General features: G+C 36.7%; 1 pseudogene; it reads right to left on the bottom strand.

Annotated features, from left to right (window-relative positions):
- Positions 1-6,323: 6,323 nt before the first annotated feature.
- Positions 6,324-6,848, bottom strand: LOC149201250 (PHD finger protein ALFIN-LIKE 2 pseudogene; annotated as a pseudogene).
- Positions 6,849-7,057: the final 209 nt, after the last annotated feature.

Genomic DNA, 7,057 nt, shown 5'->3' on the forward strand with positions numbered 1-7,057 from the left:
CAAAGGATGTTAGGTTGTTTTATATTCTTTCCATGACTAGCCCACATAGTTAACCGAGGGTTAGAGGGGGGGAGGTCATAGGGGGTTTAAGGGGCACTCGTAACCCCACTTTATGGGGTCTGAGGCAGCCCCCTGAAAAATTTTGGTTTTGGACCCTATGTTAGGTTGGGCAGACCCACCTATGGTTTTGTGCATGATTTTCGCACATGTTTTTGGACACGATGGTTTTTGATCCATGGTTTTGGATGCGATGGTTTTTGGTCTATGGTTTTGGATGCGATGGTTTTTCGGTCCATGGTATTGGATGCTTCAGCATGTATAAATATGTATTGTAACATTGAAAAGAAAATAATGAAAAATCAACTTGGTAGTCCCGGTTTTGGGATCGAGGGGAAAATATCTGTGTATATTTGTTTTATGTGTTCTGCTCTTGCATTATTTATTTTCTATGTTTTAGAATTCGTATGCAGGTAATTTCTGTAAGGGGTTAAAACCTACATTTGGTATCAAAGTTTTTTTGGCTTCAAGGGGACACCTTTGTTGCTGAGTGGTTTTTCTCGGGCCTATGGTAGACCTTGTTCAATGGGAGATCTGCAAGATCGATTCTGGTGGTGAAAGAAGATGGCGAGCAATGGAAAGATAGAGATCGAGAAATTTAATGGTCAGAGTTTTGAGTTGTGGAAACTCAAGATGGAGGATCTGTTGGTGGATAAAGATTAGTGGATCGCGGTAGATACGGGTACTAAACCAATGGTAGTGTACAATGAAGAATGGAAGAAGTTGGATCGGAAGGCAAAGAGCACAATACGATTGTGTGTCTCAGATTCAGTATTGTTGAATGTATCAGGAGAAGCTACAACGAAGTATTTGTGAGAAAATTTAGGGACTTTGTACCTATCTAAGTCTCTGGTGAATAAACTGTTATTGTGGAAAAGGTTGTATAACCTGAGGATGAAAGATGGGGACTTGGTGACAAAGCATCTGAATGCATTTAATACTATGGTAAGTCAGTTAGCATCTGTTGATATTAAAATTTTAGATGAAGATAAGTGCATCAGTTTGTCATGTTCTCTACCAGATTCATGGGATAGTGTATTTATTGCAATAGGTAGCAATGCAACTGCCTTGCAGTTTGATGAAATAGTCTCAGTCTTGCTGACGGAGGAGATGAGTCGAAAAAATATGGAGAGCCAGAATGGCGATGCCTTGTCTGTACGAGGAGAGTCCCAAAACAGAAACAAAAATAAGTCATCAAGTGGGAGATATAAATCTAGAGGGAGATCTAAATCTCCAAGAAAACCTATAAAGGTGGTGTGCTGGAAATGCAGAAAGGAAGGGCACTACTAAAGGGACTGTAAATCTAAATCTCCTGATAAAGGAAAGGGATCTGATGATGCTCCTTCTACAGAGGCGAAAACCACCTCAGATGAAGGTGGGGATATGTACTTGGCTTCTTCAAGTACACATGTAGATCATGAGGCATGGTTGATTGACTTAGGTGCATCCTTTCACTTCACACCCCATAGAGAGTGGTTCTATGAGTATGAGAAATATGATGGTGGTGATGTCTTCTTGGGGGATGATAGGAAGGCTAGAATTATTGGTCGTGGAAAAGTAAAGTTTAAGTTGCAAGGTGGAAGGGTTAGAATGCTTTCAGGTGTTCTACATATTCCTGCATTAGCCAAAAATCTGATTTCTGTTAGCAAGTTAGATGATGCAGGTGTAAAAATAGTGTTCGAGAAAGGTACCTGCAAGATGGTTTGGGGAGCACTGCTATTGATGTGGGGAGTTCAGATTGGAACTCTGTACAAGCTGCAAGGTAGCACTATTATTGATGGGTGCAATAGTTTTATGGTTCCTGAAAGTGGAGCAGAAAACCTAGTGGTCTCTGGAGAGAAGACCATGTTGTGGCATCAAAGGCTTGGACATATTGGAGAAAAGGGCCTTCAAATACTACTTGGTAAAGGTATGGTAGAAGGTATGAGCAAAAGCTCTCTGGAATTTTATTTCTGTGAAAATTGTGTATATGGGAAGCAGAATCGGGTGAGTTTCCCCTCTGGTAGTAAGAGGATGAAACAAATATTAGAACTTGTGCACAGTGATGTGTTTGGACCTATGAAGGTTCTGTCATTGGGTAAGTGTGTGTACTATGTATCATTTATAGATGAATTCTCAAGGAATACATGGATATATTTCCTTAAGAAGAAATATAAAGTGTTTGACAGGTTTAAAGAATTTAAGGCTCTGGTGGAAAACCAGATAGAGAAGAAGATAAAGGTGCTAAGGACAGATAATGGTGGAGAGTTTTACAGTAAGGAATTTTAAGAATTCTATAAGAAGTGTGGTATAGAACGACATAAAAATACTCCATATACACCTCAGCAAAATGGAGTTTTAGAAAGAATGAAGAAGGCATTGATGGAAAGGGCAAGAAGCATGCTCAGTGGTACCGGGTTAGGACATGAATTCTGGGCAGAGGCGGTGGATATTGCATGTTACCTGGCCAATAGGTCACTATCATCAGTGTTTGAGGATAAGACTCCACAAGAGGTATGGACTTGTAAGAAACCGTCTCTTTCACATCTGACGTTATTTGGATGTGATGCATATGTACATGTTCTAAAGGAGAAACGAACCAAGTTGGATAGTAAATCTAAAAAGTGCATCTTTATTGGGTATAAGGATGGTTTAAAGGGTTATAAGCTTTGGAACTGAGTAACAAGGAAGGTTATGTAAAACTGAGATGTAGTGTTCAGAGAAGTGAAAGATGTTATTAAACATGAAGTCCAACCAACAGAACCTGAGAAGATAGAGTTTGAGCTAAAGGAGGAAGAATCGAACTATATAGTAAAGGAGGAATTAGAAGATGAAGAGCCACAAACTTGAGCTGCGAGAAGATCAGTTTGAGAAAGAAGGTAGCCAAAAAGGTATAGTCCATATGCTTTCTATTCAAATTTTGCTTTATTTATTACTGACAATGATCTTAGAACTGTGAAGGAAGCAGTAGATTCAGAGGATGGAAAACTCTGGAAATAGGCCATGGTTGATGAAATGGCATCTTTGCACAAAAATGAGGCTTGGGATATGGTGGAGTTGCCAGCTGGAAGGAAACCCATTGGCAGCAAATGAGTGTTCAAAAAGAAGACAAATGCAGAAGGAAAAGTGGAGAAATACAAAGCTCAGTTGGTAGCAAAAGGTTATTCCGAGGTGCCGGGAATTGATTTTGGTGATATTTTTTCTCTTGTTGCCAAGGTAACTTCTATTAGATTACTTTTATCTGTTGTCGTTGCTTTTGGTTTTGAGGTAGAACAGATGGATGTGAAAACATAATTTCTTCACAGGGATCTAGAAGAGGAAATCTACATAAAGCAACCTGAAGGCTTTGCAATGAAGGGAAAGAAAGAACTGGTATGCAAGTTATAGAAGTCTTTGTATGGGTTAAAACAGTCACCAAGGATGTGGTATCAAAAATTTGATACATTTATATGGGGACTTGGCTTCACTAGAAGAAAAGCAGATCATTGTGTATATTTTAAATTAATTGGCAACCGTGTTATTTCTCTGGTCTTGTATGTGGATGATATGTTGCTAGTTGGAGATGACAAAGAAATTATCCAAGATTTGAAGACCCAATTGTCCTCCAAATTCGACATGAAATATCTTGGTGCTACAAACAATATTTTGGGAATGGGAAGACCCAATTACATCAGTGCCTAATATTAATATTGTTGCAGCCGACAACTTAGAAAATGCAACAACTAGGTCTACCCCTCTTAAGGATGGTTTTTGTATAAAAGTTGTTTATAATCCCATTGTCACTTCTAATGCCATTGATATCTGTGTTTTTAATGATGACAAATAAATTATGGATTTCCTCACTAACATAGATATATTCAAGGATGTAGCCATTGATGAAGAGGAACAATATAAATATTTAGACGCAGGAGCTAAACTGCAAGAAGGGAACATTATGCCAAAAATGGGTTATATCATTGAAAAAATCATGTGATCCACATAATCATTTCAAAGGTCCTTCCAATACCAAGACACAAAATTTGACACTGATGCATAAACACATTAACTTGGGGATCCATGAGGAGTCAAATTTTGTAAATCTCAATACTTGTTGTAACCCAGATGAACATTGGTTGTTTATTCAACTCTTCAAAAAATACCAAGATATTTTTTCCTAGAAATATGGTGACAATCCATAAAGAAGGTGTTAATATTTTTCAACAGAAATTATTGAAGGAACATCTAACCTAGAAACATTTGATACAGAAAGAAATGAAAAAACCATTGGATCCAAGAATAATTTTCAAAATTTGGCACATGACCTGGTTTTCTAATCTAGTTCCAGTCAGGAAAAAGTATGGTGAAATTTGTTTATTGGTAAATATTCACAATTCGAATCGTGTGTCAAACAAAGACAACTACCATGTCGTGATGATGGAATAAATACATCAAACCATCTTAGTTCTTGAAATTTTCTCATTACATGATGTATTTTATAGCTATAATAAAGTCTTAGTGTCTGATCCAAATACACTAAAAATGACGTTCAAAACCAAATGGGGCACGTTAATGTTCAAACAAATGTCTTTTGGGCTCATTTTAAAGAGAAATGGATACTGAATTTAGGAGGATAATAGGGAGAATTGTGTTTGTTTACTTAGATGATGTAATCGTATTCTCCATAACAAGAGCTGACCATTTGCATCATCCCAAGCAAATTTTCGAACGTTATAGAAAATATTGAATATCACTCAGCTTTAGAAAGATAATTTTTATTGTATCAAAAGGTTATCTAATGGGACATATCATTTCTAAAAGTGGCATAACTATATGTCCTCGAAAGTTCATATCTTACTTTTCCCAAATTACAAAGGAACTAGAACACATCATAAAGAAATATTATACCTTCAAGTTGAATCCAAATGAAAAGGAAGCCTTTTCTAAAATAAAAGAAGCTATCACTAAGGCTACTACTTTATTTAGTCCACATATTGTTAAAGAATTCATGCTCTATATTTGTGCATCAAACTCTTCACTTGAAGTTGTTCTTACACAAAAGAATGATCAGGGAAATGAAGTTGTTCTTACACAAAAGAATGATCCAAGCACAAGTACCTTGATATGGACAAATAAAATTATGCATTTTATAAAGTTGTCAAGTACGTTAGGTCGTATATCTTGAAGAGCCATGTGAAATTGATTGTCCCTCACCCTACAGTAAGATATATGTTCATATGAAAGGATTCATGGGAACCAAGGGAAAAATAGATGACATATTTGGAGGATTATTACTTATATTTAAAACGACATCACACTATCAAAGGTCATAGTTTGTATAAGCTTGTTGCAAAAGTTGTGGATCTAGAAACAGAAGAACAGATGGGTTGGGAAGTAGAAATGGAAATCTACAATGCTAACTTTTCACATACATCTATTACTTAGCCACCATGGTACACTGAACTAAGGAAGTACTTAAAGAATAAAGTACTTTTCCTTTGCACTTGAAAATGAAACAAAAGTGATACATCATACTTAAGTCCACACCTTATAAGTTAGTTCAAAGATTCTTATTTAGAGAACATTATAATGGAGTTTTGTTTTGCGGTGCTTAGAATATTCTAAGGTAGAGAATGTACTAAAATAGATTCATGACGGGCTAGTTAGAGGCCATTTTTTTAGTGAAATCGTTCAAGTAGGATACTATTGGCCTACATTATTTAGAGATGCTCACACATACGCTCGTAAATTTCCTATTTTCTATAAATGTGTTAGAAGAGAGAAGATATTAGCAACCCCATCACAACCAATCATAGTTGAAATAACTTCTTAGATAGTGGGGATTAAATATTATTGGTGAGAATTTCCTAAACTCGTATAAGTAAAAAAGGTATATTCTTACAACAGCATATTATTTCACAAGATGGGTAAAGGTCATTCCTTTGAAACAAGTGAATGATGAGATGCTGATACAATTAATTAACCAAAACATTATCACCAAGTTTGGCATTCCAAATTCACTTGTTTTTTATAATGCCATGTATTTCTCATTTTCAAAACTATATGATTTTTCTTTGGATCAAGGAATTGTGCTTAAAAATCATTCTAATTACTACCCCAAGGAAACATATTAGCTTAATAAATTAATAAAAAGTATGATGAGGATCATCGAAAAGATTATTCTTACCCATCATAGGAATTGGTAATGCACCCTATATAATGCACTCTAATTTGATTCAGTCATGCCTAAACCTTGGCCATACTTAATGTTTACTTTGGCCATACTTAATATTGTAAACATTAGATTTTAATTATTTTGATTTAAGATTCTTTGATTTTCTATTACCAAATCGCTTACCAGAGGTTATAGATATGCTTCCACCATTATCAGTCTTAGTCTTGTCGTTTGCCTGCTCCCATTCAGAAACCACCTCAACCACAGTTGGGAGTTCATTTATCATTCTAAGAAGACGTTTCCTCTCTTCCGTTTTAAATCGAGCACCATGGTAGGAAGCAACGGCAAGCAACCAAGCATCACTATGCACAGCAACCAAGGAAACCCAATCTTTTCGCTGCATGTCATTTCTTGCAAAATTGATACCTACTGCTGGTTCTGGGAGCTCTGCTGGAACTACTTCCGCAGGCGAGGAAACTTCCCATGCTTCACTAGGATATCCGTATAGGCATAAATTCTCCTTGTCTGGATCGCAAAGTGAGCAAAAGCGCTCGACATCAGTGGTGAGTGCACGGACAATGGCAGTTCGGCGGCCTCTGTAATCTGTAAACACCTCTTCCACAGTGCAAGGCTTTGAAGAAGTTGACGCGGCTTTCTCCATGGCCAACACCTCGCGTATAACTGAGGTGACATTCTCCATGGCCAACTCCCAGTTTATAATTGTAAATATCAATCTTGTTTAAGAAGATTGGGTCTAATTATTAGGTATCGGTCCTCCAAAACAAATCCAAAAATATGCAGAATCAAAACTTCAGCTCAAAATTGCTCACTGTGATTATTCCGAAGAAAACTTACCATAAACAAAATTTG

This window comes from Pinus tabuliformis, chromosome 2_1 (assembly GCF_031772625.1).
Source record: "Pinus tabuliformis cultivar Carrire ecotype Pingquan chromosome 2_1, CPIR1, whole genome shotgun sequence".
Classification (NCBI taxonomy): domain Eukaryota; kingdom Viridiplantae; phylum Streptophyta; class Pinopsida; order Pinales; family Pinaceae; genus Pinus; species Pinus tabuliformis.